The sequence below is a fragment of the Grampus griseus genome, assembly GCF_964374135.1.
Source record: "Grampus griseus genome assembly, chromosome: 15".
In the NCBI taxonomy this organism is placed as follows: Eukaryota; Metazoa; Chordata; class Mammalia; order Artiodactyla; family Delphinidae; genus Grampus; species Grampus griseus.
The window spans coordinates 43,071,093-43,083,860 of record NC_139009.1 but is presented as its reverse complement, the minus strand read 5'-3'; the positions used below and the strand labels follow the sequence as shown (position 1 = coordinate 43,083,860).

The window sequence follows — 12,768 nt, the reverse complement described above, 5'->3', positions numbered from 1 at the left end:
CAAACTGTATCGGTTTATAGCTTGTGTTTTATCATTCTGGTAATCTACTCTGATAAAAATAAGGATACCGAGCACTAGTCTGGCTTATAACTTTCTGAGAAAGAAGTTCTGGAATAGGGTTCTGGTATAATTACATGCAAATATACTTCTGCCATGCATTTCCCATTGATTCTATGTAGGTCCCATGAATTCATAAGTATTTTACTATACCACAGTACTCTTACCCCCAGAGAAAAAAATCCAATCCAAGATCATTGGTGTAACTCTTGCAGTATGAGCCAGAGACTCATATTCTACCATTTACTAAAGCAAAAGCTCCTTGGAGGTGAAGAGAGAAGAGATTTTTGTGTTATTAATATTCATAATTCCATCCTGCCCTTCTAGCACTTACCACCAATTGGTGCCTGTTATATAGTAGATGCATAGACTAAGGAATTAATAATTGATCTGAGGAAAATAAACTTTCTTCCTGGAGTTTAACATAAACTTAACCAGAGGAGTAAACATAAAAAAGGCAGGAAAAATAATTCATCTCCTGCTTCCTTGTATGATAGGAGATCATAGAACAGATCAACAAAAATTAGATGATGCTGTACTAGAAAAGTTTGATACTTATATTTACTCTGAGATTCTATAAGGGTTGTTTTCCAAGGCAATTCCAAAATTCTGAGATACAAAATTACAACACGCCTCTCATGGAGTTTGGAATCAAATTGCCAAATAAGCAGAATATTTGTCTCCACTTGGGCCTGGCTGACAACATAACAAGTAGGAAACTGCCTATATGGAAGATTCTGGGGTTTCTCCAAATGACAATACTGGACTGAAATCATTACCTCTGTTATTACTGATTAAGTGACCATAAAGGTGTGGATTTTGTCTCTGGGTCTCATTTAATTCAATAACCATTAATTATATTTCTATTATGTTCCAACACATTGTATAAAACTATGGTAATTTCAAAGGTGAACACGACATGATTCTACCTGATATATTTGAATATCAAAATACAGTGAAAAAGAAATGCACAAAACTACCTATAATTTGATTACTTCATTAGATTACTTGTTTCATAATGTGGTCCCCAAGAAAGTGAAATACTAGCTGGGACTGATTCAATGACCAACAGAGGGCTAAAGGTAGGGACAATGTTTTAGCATCAACTGGCCATGGTGGAAGGAATTCAGAGGGTGAACTGATAGGCAAGTCTATGGTGAAAAAGCACTGCTGAGATAATCTAACAAATTCATAGTTGTGGATATGATTTCCATGTTCTTATTCTTATTGAAACTAAATTGCTGAAAGCTGTGAATAAAAAGAAACCAAAAAGTTAAACTTCTTGAAAGCATTTTGGTGGGTCAGGTCATGTTCTCAGAATTAAAAAAATCAAGTTTGTTCTGGGTCCTGAGGGAAAGGACTCTAAGTAGCTTACATAAGTTAAAGAAATTCTCTTCTTTTTGTCCTGCTTATGGGAGGAAAAAGGGGCAAAATTTAAAGACAAAGGGGCAAAAATTAGAGCAGTATATTAGTTCCCTTTCTGAATGTAATGCCGGGAGGTTTAAGAGTCTATATTTGTACAAGACATACATCAGCCATCAGCATCTTCATGGAGACAAAAAAAAGAATAGTATCTTAATTTTTTTAAAAAAGATAGAAGATCTCCCTTTGACAGAGACAGATCTTTGTTGCATTTTATTCTCAATAGAGAGGCAGAGACATGAGACAAAATGGCAGGTTACAGTTAATGAAATCAAGGTGTTTGGTTTTTAATAAAATAAGCAATTGGAAAAAAATGGACAATTAAAATTTAAAAGAAATATATGTAATGAGAGCTTCTAGAATCATGCTATTTTAATACAGTGTTGTTTTGTTTCAATAGTTAATTTGGAAATTTTTAAGAGTTGCATGGGACGTCGTAAGAATCCCAGATACTTAGAACTGTATACCACTTGGACTTTATGACCCAGCTCAAAGTGACTGTGACAGAAGGGAATACTGTATAGAAACTGTGGCAGGCCCTAAAAAGACAATCACAGGAATGGCCTTGAGGGTTTTAAAGCAAAGTCATGCCTTCTTCAAAAAAAAAGATTTGCTTTCAATAGATCACTGCTGGCTTAGAACTGAAGTGTCACAGTGCAGGGAAGAGTTGAGAGTGTAATTTTTGGAGCCAGATTGTCTGAGTTTGAATCCTATCTCTCCCCCTCATTAGCTGTGTGACCATGACCACAACACTTAAACTGTCTGTGCCACATTTCTTCTCTGAAAAATGGGGACAATAATAGTACCTACTTCATGTGTCACTGTGATAATTAAATAAATAATGTACATAACGCGCTTATGAAAGTGTTCGACAAATGGTAAGTTCCATATTCATGTTTCTTATTATGGTTACAACTGGATCTTGGTGGAAACTCAAGGTCTGTGCTTAGGACACCAAACAATCAAACAACTTGAGCTGCCTGACATAAACTGGGTGTTATCTGATCCACCAAATGCTAAAGCATGTTCAAGGGTAGCCCATCATCAAAAGGCTGTGGTGCATACCTGATCAGGCCCTACTGAGGCCTAAAGAAGGCACTAGCAAGTGTTATAAGCAGGTGGTTAATGATACTGGTGCACCTCCTCTTGCTTCATTGCCACTTCTTTCTCCATTCTTTATGAGAAGTCCCCTAAATCCTGTGAACTAGGAAAAGCATTTTTGAACCTGGTTTAAAGATGGTTCTACATGATACTCTGGCCCCAGTTGAAAGGCGAGGGCTGCAACACATCCGGTTGTCTTCTTTGCCATAGGTTGGTCAGGGACTTGGAAATAATGAAGTTGAAGATTTGATGAAAAATGAATCTTGAAAAGAGACTTGTGGATGAGACTCTTGGAATGGACACAGAGTATAAGGCTATATATATTCCATGGGAATGTTTATCAAAGGATACCAGCTGCAGAAGAGACTCAATAATTAGCTAGATAGATGACACATTCTGTGGATGAAGTCTCTTTACCTGGACATTCCTGTCCTTGTTCAAAGGCTCATAAACAAAGTGGCCATGATGGTAGAAACGTAGGTTATGCAGGGGGTCAATAAAATAGACTTTTTCACAAAATGGCTGATCTACTGCTACTACTTAGCGCCCAGTCTTCCAGAGGTAGAGATAATGTAAAGTCTGATGTGGCATCACAACTCAAGGAATCTGGTTATAATTTCATAACTTTTTGAAACCAGTTATCAAGATTTGTTCTTCCTGGACTATATACTTATTATGTATGTATGTGTGTGTGTGTGTGTGTGTGTGTGTGTATATATATATATATATATATATATATATATATGTCTTCCCTGCCTGTCATGCTTCTGCCAGCAATGTTTCTGCAATGTTAGGGTATTCAAATAGCATTCTATTTCTGACCAGGGAATTTAATAGCAAAAGAAGTAAGGCAATGGGTTTATACTCATGCATTCATAGCTCCTGGCACACATTCAATCATTCAAAAGCCATGGACATCATGAAAAGTGGAAATGGCCTATAGAAGACTCAGTCAATTTGCCAGCTATGGAATACCACCTTACAAGGTTGGATTTGGTCCCCCTGGAAGCAGTATATGCTGTGAATTAGGAATAAATATACATTTTATGTTGAATCTTAAAATCTACCAAAGGAAACCACTAAACTAGATATTATTAGAAAGCCTTGATGCCAAGAAAATTATTGATTCTGGTGACAATTAAAACTATCTCTTATATACTGTGTAACATTGTTTCCCAAAGTGTGTTTCACTTATCACTACCTCTCCAGGATATGTTAGTAAATGCTTTATTGTCAAATTATTTTGGAAAATTTGGACTAGGTTAAATAGGCTTCTTTATTTTAAAACCTTTCAGATCCTATAATACGGCAAAGTGCCTTGTAAATTTCCAAAAGGAGTATTTAGTAGCAGCATATTCCAAATTTATTTGATCATGGAACCCTATTTATATTTTCGGAACTGCTTTTCTTATATTATTGTGCTACAGGGAAATGTTCAATGGAAAATTTGAGGAGATGTCGTAAATAATGGTATCTGGACAGGAATAATCAAGCAAGTGTTGATGAGAAAACTATTGCTATTATGTTTATAGAGAAATTGCAAAATTTGTAATAATAGCCCTGGATAAATAGGTTTGGTAGACTTGGTATAAATATACTGTTAGACAGAATTCTTTAGCTTTAGGAAAGCCAATATCTAAAAGTGACAAATCATGAACCGAAGAGTAATTATGTTCCCATATTCCCAATACCTCCACTTACCAGTATTAAAATCAAAGCAATGAGAAATATGATGCATTCTGGATTCATAGGCATTTAGTCAAGAATATTGAACAGTTTCTAAGAAATTATTGGAGGTCTATTCTCTCTTTTAGTCAGGCATAGTTATATGCAATTAATTTTTGTAAAATTTAGAAAAATTTGTCAACAGATTTGTCAAGCACTGTAAAGATAGGAACATCTGCAAAGTAAAGACACATTTGTTTTTATTTTCAGAACATTTTGAAACAAGGAGATGGCATTCAGTTCTCAGAACTTAACAAGCTACCAGGTAAAGAAATGGAACTGTTCATTTTCAACCTGTGACAGAAGATACAAAAGTAACTAATTGAACAATCCTGCTTGATTTCCAATATTAGAGAAAACCTAGGGAAAACTGACTGATAGACATGAAATGTTACTTACAACTGAACATCCCCCATGTGCTGATGGGCCCTTCGGTTTTTGTCTTTAGAAGAAGAAAACCATTATACACTTAACAGTGCTATTTTGGAGCTAACAAAACCTGAAGTTTTTAACAAGTGATGCTTGTATAGCCTATTCTGTGATGAAAGTATCATGTATTTCATACTTCCATTCTCTCTTCTTCTCACAAGCCTTTCTTTCCAAGATCTGTCAGTGCTACTGTAAGAGTTAAATTACATACTCGAGATTTTTTCCAAGTGGCATAAATATAAACCTTTGAACTGGAAACGATGTAATTTAAAATAGGCCATAAGTTCCTAGAAAAAGTTATTTCACACACTAATGGTGTTCTTGTGCCATTACTTTACTCCAAGTTATTGACCAACTTACAAGTGTTCATTTGTTAATGGTTAACCAGCCATTATTGATCATGCTCACCTAAAACTGGTCTATTTGTTTGCTCAAAGAGTACAGCATAATAAAAGGAGAAAACAGCTTCTAAAGCTTAGCTTTGTATGTTACATTATAGAAAACTATTCAATCACCTCTATTTAAGGCATTGTGGTAGGCCAAACCAGGAATTCTAACTGGAAGAAGGGGAAAGCTGGCTCATTCAGTCAAACTAAATTCAGCATCTTATAAATTAGGCCTCCATCTCTCTGGTTCATATGTATACTATCGTTTATATAATTTGTTATAATTAAGAATCTTAATTATACCAATAGGCCTAAAGTTTTTTTATGTTGAGTCCTCTAACATGCTGTTTCTTATAGAGACTGACATAAAGCATAATATTCTCTTTGTCAAGGCCATTGGAAATAAATGTACAGAAATAAATGTATGTACACACACACACTCTATAGTTTTTCTACATTCATGGTCAAAAATTGTTAAAACTTGAGATATCTGAAAATGTCAAAGATTAGTAGAATTTCTTGAATAAAATATTCAGCCATCACAATAATACGCATATACCACAATTCCTAGCTAGGATAAGGATTCAAATCATGTTAGTTTTTTACAGCATTAATGATAATAGTAATTGATGACATTTACTAAGATTTTGCTGTCAGTCTCAATGCTAGGCATTTTTTTTCCAAGTAATTTTATTAATCCTCACAATAAAACCTGAGATACACATAATGCTGTCTATATTATAACCAAAACTTGGGAAGGCTACATAGCTTGTCCAAGGTAAACAAGACAAAACAAATCCACAAAATAGTGGAGCTACAATGAGAATGTAAAACAGTGCAGTCCCCAAACATCAGTTCTTGAATCATCCTAGTATTTTGCTGAAAGAGCACTGTATCGCTGTATCTCTGATGGCACTCGCCACAAATATACACTTATTTATGTATATCAAAATACACTTATTTATGCATAAGTCTTTTCCTACATAGCATATCAAAAATGTCTTGCATGAAACCAGAAAATTTTTTTCTTTCTAGTTTCTGCCACATATCTGCACAGTATCCTTTTCTACAGTTGATACTCAAATGATGATTACATTCACATATGTTCCAAGAAGACTGTAAAATAATGCAATTTATCAGCCAGTTAAAAATGGTGGAGACTAGAAAAAAGTTATAGAGGAAAGTCATTGACTATTTCCCTCTCTTTCCCTCCTACTTATCTTGAAATTTTAGGGCCTCATTGACTTATTGACAATTATTATAAACAAAAATAAAATGAACTAATGGAAGAGAGATAGAGAAAATAAGTAAATTATACAATAAAAATTTTAATGCATTGACTTATTTTATATTATTTCTGTACCCTCATAGAGTCTAGCAAAGGAGGTAAAAATTCTTTCTTCTCTGTGTTACACAGCTTTCTATATACCATTCTATAGCACTCTGCACATTGTGTTAGAGTCACCTGTAGACTCTCCTGCCTTTTAACTGGATTGTGAGATCTTTGAGAGATATTTTTATATCCTCAGTACAAAATACTTACTGAATTAATATGTGAATGAATTAATAAATGAATGAATGGAATTTACTGTACTAAGAATAAAAATGGCTAAAATACAAGCTCAGCTCTTGAAGACCTTATACTCTATTATGAAGGACATATACAAAGGAATCATTACTAAAATATAACTATAATAATAGAGCTATGCAAAATAGGAGCACAGAGAAGTAGCACCTAATGAGAAATAGGAATCCTTATAAGGTCTTTGTGGGGGAGAGTCTGGGGAAAAGTCCTATAGATGATTACCTGAGTGGGTCTTTGATAAATGAAGGGGAGAATAAGGGAAGAAAGAAAACACTAATTAAAGGAGGAAACATGAGCAAGGGCACAAAGATGAGAAATTGTGTGTTGAATATGATGAATAACAAATAGCTCACATTTAATGGAACGTAAAGGATGTTTAGAGATGAGATTGGAGAGGTGGATCAGATCTAGCTCTTGATCAGAGGTTTAGGTGATGGGAAACCACTGAAAGGCTTTAAGCTGGGCAGTGATACGGTCAGACATGTGTCTAAGTGGGGAGAAGTTAAACACGGGATAAAAAGCTATTTTACTTGTTCATATAAGCGATATAGAGGGCTTGTACTAGGGTAGATGTAGGAAACAAGAGAGGAAAAGCCTTATAAGTGTATAATTCCTTCTTCTCCTCTGTGACCCACAGGCTTCTAATTCTTATTTTATAACACTTAGCCGATTGCATTATAGTCAACCACATTTAACTGGAATCAAACTTGAAATCAATGAGGTGTGGGAGATGTGCAAATGGGAAAAGTCAAGAATATACCCCAATCTTCCAGCTTGGTTAAATGGAAGGATAATGATATTGAAATAGAATATACAGAGAGATCAGTAGATTTGGACAAAGGGTAGGATTCAAGGTGAGATAATGCTTATTGATTCATTTCTAGGCATAGCAAGTTTGAGATTTTTGTGATATGTTTAGGTAGAGATGTTCCACAGGTAGTTGACTGTGAAGCTGAGTATGAATGTGAGGTGTAACTAAGATTTCTAGAATTAAGATCAAGATATTAGCAGTACCTAGGTGTTGAAACTACAGCAGATGAGAAAATACAGAAGAGTCTGGAACAAGAAGATAAGTGGTCGGAGGAGATAGCGTTGAGCAATAGCTCTAGTTAATGGTGAACACAAGGAGAGTTCATGAAAAAGATAGTCATGGTTAAGACACGGTATGGTAAGACATACGAGAAAGGTAAGCCATACACAGTTAAGACCCAGTATGGTAGGATATACGATAGAATCAGAAGAGTTTGGTATTGAGGACCCAATGCAATAGAAAATTTTAATATTGAAGAGTAACAAATGGTGTCAATTCAATAGAATTCTAATGATGACATTTTTTTTTTTAAAAGTGCCCTGGATAGGGCAGGTTAGGAGCCACTGGTGGCCTTCCCAAAACCAGTTTCAGTAGAGAGTGGAGGCAAGGGCTAGGTTGCCATGGTAAGGGCGAGAATCTCTTGGAGATTCTCACTGCACTCTAGGACATCAAAGCCTCAAGATGTACTGCAGCAAAAATCCTGCTTATATATATTAATTTATTTTTAGTCTAGCCCTTCATGCTTCCTAATTCACAAATTTTTTTCAAGTAACATGAATTAATGTAAAAATGCCATCTGTGTTCATTAGAACACACTTTAAGAAAGATAGATTTAGAAGCTATACATATTTAACTATATCTAAACTTAAAATGATGTATTGAAAGAAATAATGTGAAAGGGAGATGGATGGAAGTTTTGTAATGAGGAATAAATCATTTCAAAAAATTCTGAAGGACCTATTTTTAAATCTCCTTAATTTTTATGAGAATACTGGTGTGCCCTGACATTTAGCTTGGCTGCATGTAGAAAACATATGCTAAAAGAAGAATAAAACAATATTGCTTTGGGGAAGTTTTCGATTTGCTTATCTAAATTTGAACAGAAATTAAATAATGCCTTAATGTTCTGTGAGGGAGGCCAGTGAAAATGCTGATGTAAAAGGAGCAAGAAACTTCATCTATCATTCATACCCACCTGCAGTGTGTCAGAAACAGCTATTTTCTTTCCTACAAAATGTCTTACTGGATTGGAAAACATGGTACTGTCAAGTAGCCAGGCACCTGTGTATTTAGTCCATTACGGTGGTATTGTGGGACCTCTCATGCCAAGGTGGCTGGCTCAGAGGCACTTCTTAACATTATAATACATTAACATACAGAACAAGTTACTGGCTGTTTTTTGCAACTTCTCTCTATTGTTTTCATTTATGAGTGTTTTCATATGTGTGTTTGTATGTGGGAAAGATGAAGTCACTTTTGTTTTTCTTTTTCAGGAGCACGATAATTTGCTTAGGAGTAAACGTGAAAATATAACAGAGACCAGAGCAAAATCACTCATAACAGAAATGCCTATGTCACAATGAATTCATCATCAAATGAGGTATTTTTAAAATATATACACATTACGAATTCTCCCTATGTAATAGGAAGAACAAATCTGACTCCTTATTAGATCTGTTCCTTTTACTTAAAACTTTCTGTTTCATTGCCCGTGCTTAGTCATGCTGGCTCTGTACCTTTTGTAAAAGAATGTTGCCTACAGCCCGAAATATACAGGATAGCCCATTCTCAGGGTTCTGACCTTTAGGAGCCCATTCATATAGAGATAAAAAGTTGCAGAATAGAGAATAACATTTGTTTTGTTGGAGGTTTACAGGAACATCATGACCTGACCCTGACCGACATGGACAGAAACAAAGGATTTCGACGCCAAGAAGTTTGTAAAAACTAACCACACCCCTCCCTCAGCTCTCTTTTGAAAGTGCCTTGCTGAAACCCTTAGGAGGGAACAGGGTTCTTTTTGGACATGAGCCACCCGTCTCCTTGCATTGCCCTGCAATAAACCTTTCTCTGCTCCAAACTCCTGGTTTTGGTATTGTTTGCCCACACTGTGAGTCGGGACATAAACTTGCATTCAGTAACACCTACATTACCACTGCCCATTTTATATCAAGAAATCTTGAATTTAAATCATTTGCTGTCAGTATGTCCTGAATGAAACTGAAGAACCTGTGAGCAAAGTCTGAGCAGGTCTTCTCACTCAAATGCATGTTCTGTTCTCTGGGCACTGGTTGAACCCTTCCTCCTCACTGGCTCACAATTAAGACCAGAAAACACAATTAAAATATTAGGTAATCAGTGTGGCACAACATCACTGGAGTGGAAAGAAAAATTAGACTTTTAACAATTATGGAAAATCTCCCTTACATTAATTTCTTTTTGTAACACTACTATATAGTCTCTCCATAGAAAGCAAGAGTGAGAAGCAACTGAAAATTAATTATATACATCTACAAACATCTACTGATCACTTGATCTATGCACATCACTTACAAGGTGCTACTGGGGATAAAGGAACAATGTAATGATCCTATCCATCAAGAACTGGAAACTAAATCAAGGCATGAAGGCACAGAGTGCATCTTGGAGTCAACTCAAAAATGCATTTTCGGGCTTCCCTGGTGGCGCAGTGGGTGAGAGTCCGCCTGCCAATGCAGGGGACACTGGTTCGTGTCCCGGTCCGGGAAGATCCCACACGTCGCGGAGCGGCTAGGCCCGTGAGCCATGGCCACTGAGCCTGCGCGTCCAGAGCCTGTGCTCCGCAACGGGAGAGGCCACAACAGTGAGAGGCCCGCGTACCGCAAAAAAACAACAACAAAGAAATGCATTTTCTCTGAAGCTCCATATATGTCAAATATGACTCAGAAATATTTAAGCTCTCACAATAGCTAGCATATAATACTATATACAATAGCTAGCTAATATAATAATAACCAACATCAAAATTTTCTAAGTCAATGATACCATTCAATCACAATGAGATAAAGGGCATGGGCAAAACAAACAAAAATGCATTTACCTTAATGAAAAAGAAAAAAAAAAACTTTGTTATTTTCCTAGTGGTAATAGCAATGGAAATGACAATGGTGATAAAAATGTCGTCATTTCTTAAGCACTTATTATCTGCCAGGCAGGAGACTTAGTGCTTTACAAACCTTAATTCATTTTAGCCTGCAAAGAACTATTTAAGACAGAAAAAGCCTCATTTTACTAACAAGGAAAGCAAAGGTAACAAATATTAAGCAACTGGTCCAATGTCACACATTTGAGAAATAGGAAATCTTGGGCCCAAACCTACATTCTTAAATACTACACAACACAATACATACCTATATATGCCACTCTACACTTAAAAAAAGTCCAAATAATAACATATTTACACAGATTCCCAAACTGTCTCTGTCAACTGAATTCTAAGTGAGATATCATCCTATTGACCATCAGTCATCTTCATCAGTAATATGGATCAAATTGTGTTGCAACACTGCACTTCCCAAAGGCAGGCAAACCAATATATCCTACCGCACGAGCTCTTTTTAAAACGCAATGTTGACTCTCTTCCACTGAGGAGTGTAGCCTGTATTTCCCCTCTTTGAATATGGCCAGGTCTGTAACTATGGCACAACTGACGCTATGTTACTTCCAAGGCTAACTGATAAAAGGTTATTTAGCTTCCATCTGGTTCTCATGAGATTCTCACTCTTGGAACCCAGTCGCCATGCTGTGGAGAAGTCAAGAGGCCACATGGAAAGGCCATGTGCAGGTGGCTAGGCTACTGTGCCAGCTGGGGTGACATCAACCATCAGACAAAGGAAGGAACAAGTCTCTAGGTGAGTCCATTTTGCAGCATCTGAGCTGCTCCCAGTTATGTCTTGTGGAGCTGAGACAAGCTATGCCCACTGAGCCCTGTTCAAATTTCAAGTCTCTGAACAAAATAAATGTCATTGTTTTAAGCAACTAAATTTTGGGTTAGTATGTTACACAGCAATATATAGCCATAACATCTAACTTCACAGTATTGTTTGTTCTAAAAAAGATAACACATACAAAAGTATATTGTGAACAGCTAAAAAAATATATATGATTATTATTGCTTTTGTTTTTGTTGTTAAAACTCTTACTACTAAAAATATGGTCCACTGACCAGCAGCATCAGTGTCACCTAGGAGAATGCAGAATCTGAGGCTCCACCTTAGATCTACTGAATCAGAATCTGCACTTTAACAGGATCCCCAAGACATTCCTATACATATTAAAGTTTGAGAAGCAATAGTATATACCATGGAATAGGTCCATGATTATCTACGGTATGTCCGTGATCAACCTTATGTATTGGTTAGCCTAAGGGAGTAGATACCCTGTGGACAGACACTAGCTCCTAATCTTCTATAGATAGAAATGTTGAGCCAGTAAGAAATCCTCTGCATTTTCATGGGGAAATTCATGAGAAATAAAAATGTTCAAAAGCCCTATCTCTTTCAAGATGAGCAGAAGGATGACAGAGGCGACCCAGCATGATCTGACAGATGGTATATGTCAGATGGATGAGTGGAAAAGAAGAAAAAGAGCCTTTCAAAGTACCTGATTGTAGTTTTAGCTAAAAGCTACCTTTAAACCACTTTTCCAGAGTCCAGTATCTTCTAAATGTTTTGGATAAAGAGCTCACTATTCTAGAATTTTGCAGGTATTTGGCTAGCTGGATTGCCAGTTACCTGCATGGGTAAAAGTGAGCATCCTGCCTGTGCTTTTACCTAATTAAAATAGCTGATTTGAGAAATAAATATAAGCCATTAATATGACACTGTGAGATTAGAACCTCTTCAAGTTTGATTTAACCTGGTGTGTCAACTCCAAAATTTTCAATCAGATCTTAATTTCTAACTCTGTTTGGCCCTTACCCTAAATCTAAATATTAGTTTATATATTTTTACTTGGAAAAAAAAGAATGTATAAGGATTTTATCACTGCTTAGATAATCTAAGCGTTAAAGAGATAACGGAAAAATAACCAGGACTCTAAAAGCTGCAAATGTTTTTGAAAATGGGAGAAAAGAAAAAACCATACAGCCTTCTTAAAATGGATTTTAAAATACCACATCATCTTTAACCATCACCATCATAATAATAAAGTTCATAATTATTGGGTGTTTTGCCGCTTTCTTGTTGGCCTTTTCAATAGCCCTGTGAGATTAG

General features: G+C 36.0%; 1 long non-coding RNA gene across 1 annotated transcript in view; it reads left to right on the top strand.

Moving 5' to 3' along the window:
• LOC309833691 overlaps positions 1–9,079 on the top strand; it is an 89,390-nt gene extending 80,311 nt beyond the window's left edge. The window contains exons 2-3 of the long non-coding RNA XR_014297798.1: positions 4,516–4,570; positions 9,010–9,079. This is a non-coding gene — a long non-coding RNA (uncharacterized lncRNA). The remainder of the gene's footprint in view (positions 1–4,515; positions 4,571–9,009) is intronic.
• The last annotated feature ends 3,689 nt before the right edge of the window (positions 9,080–12,768 follow it).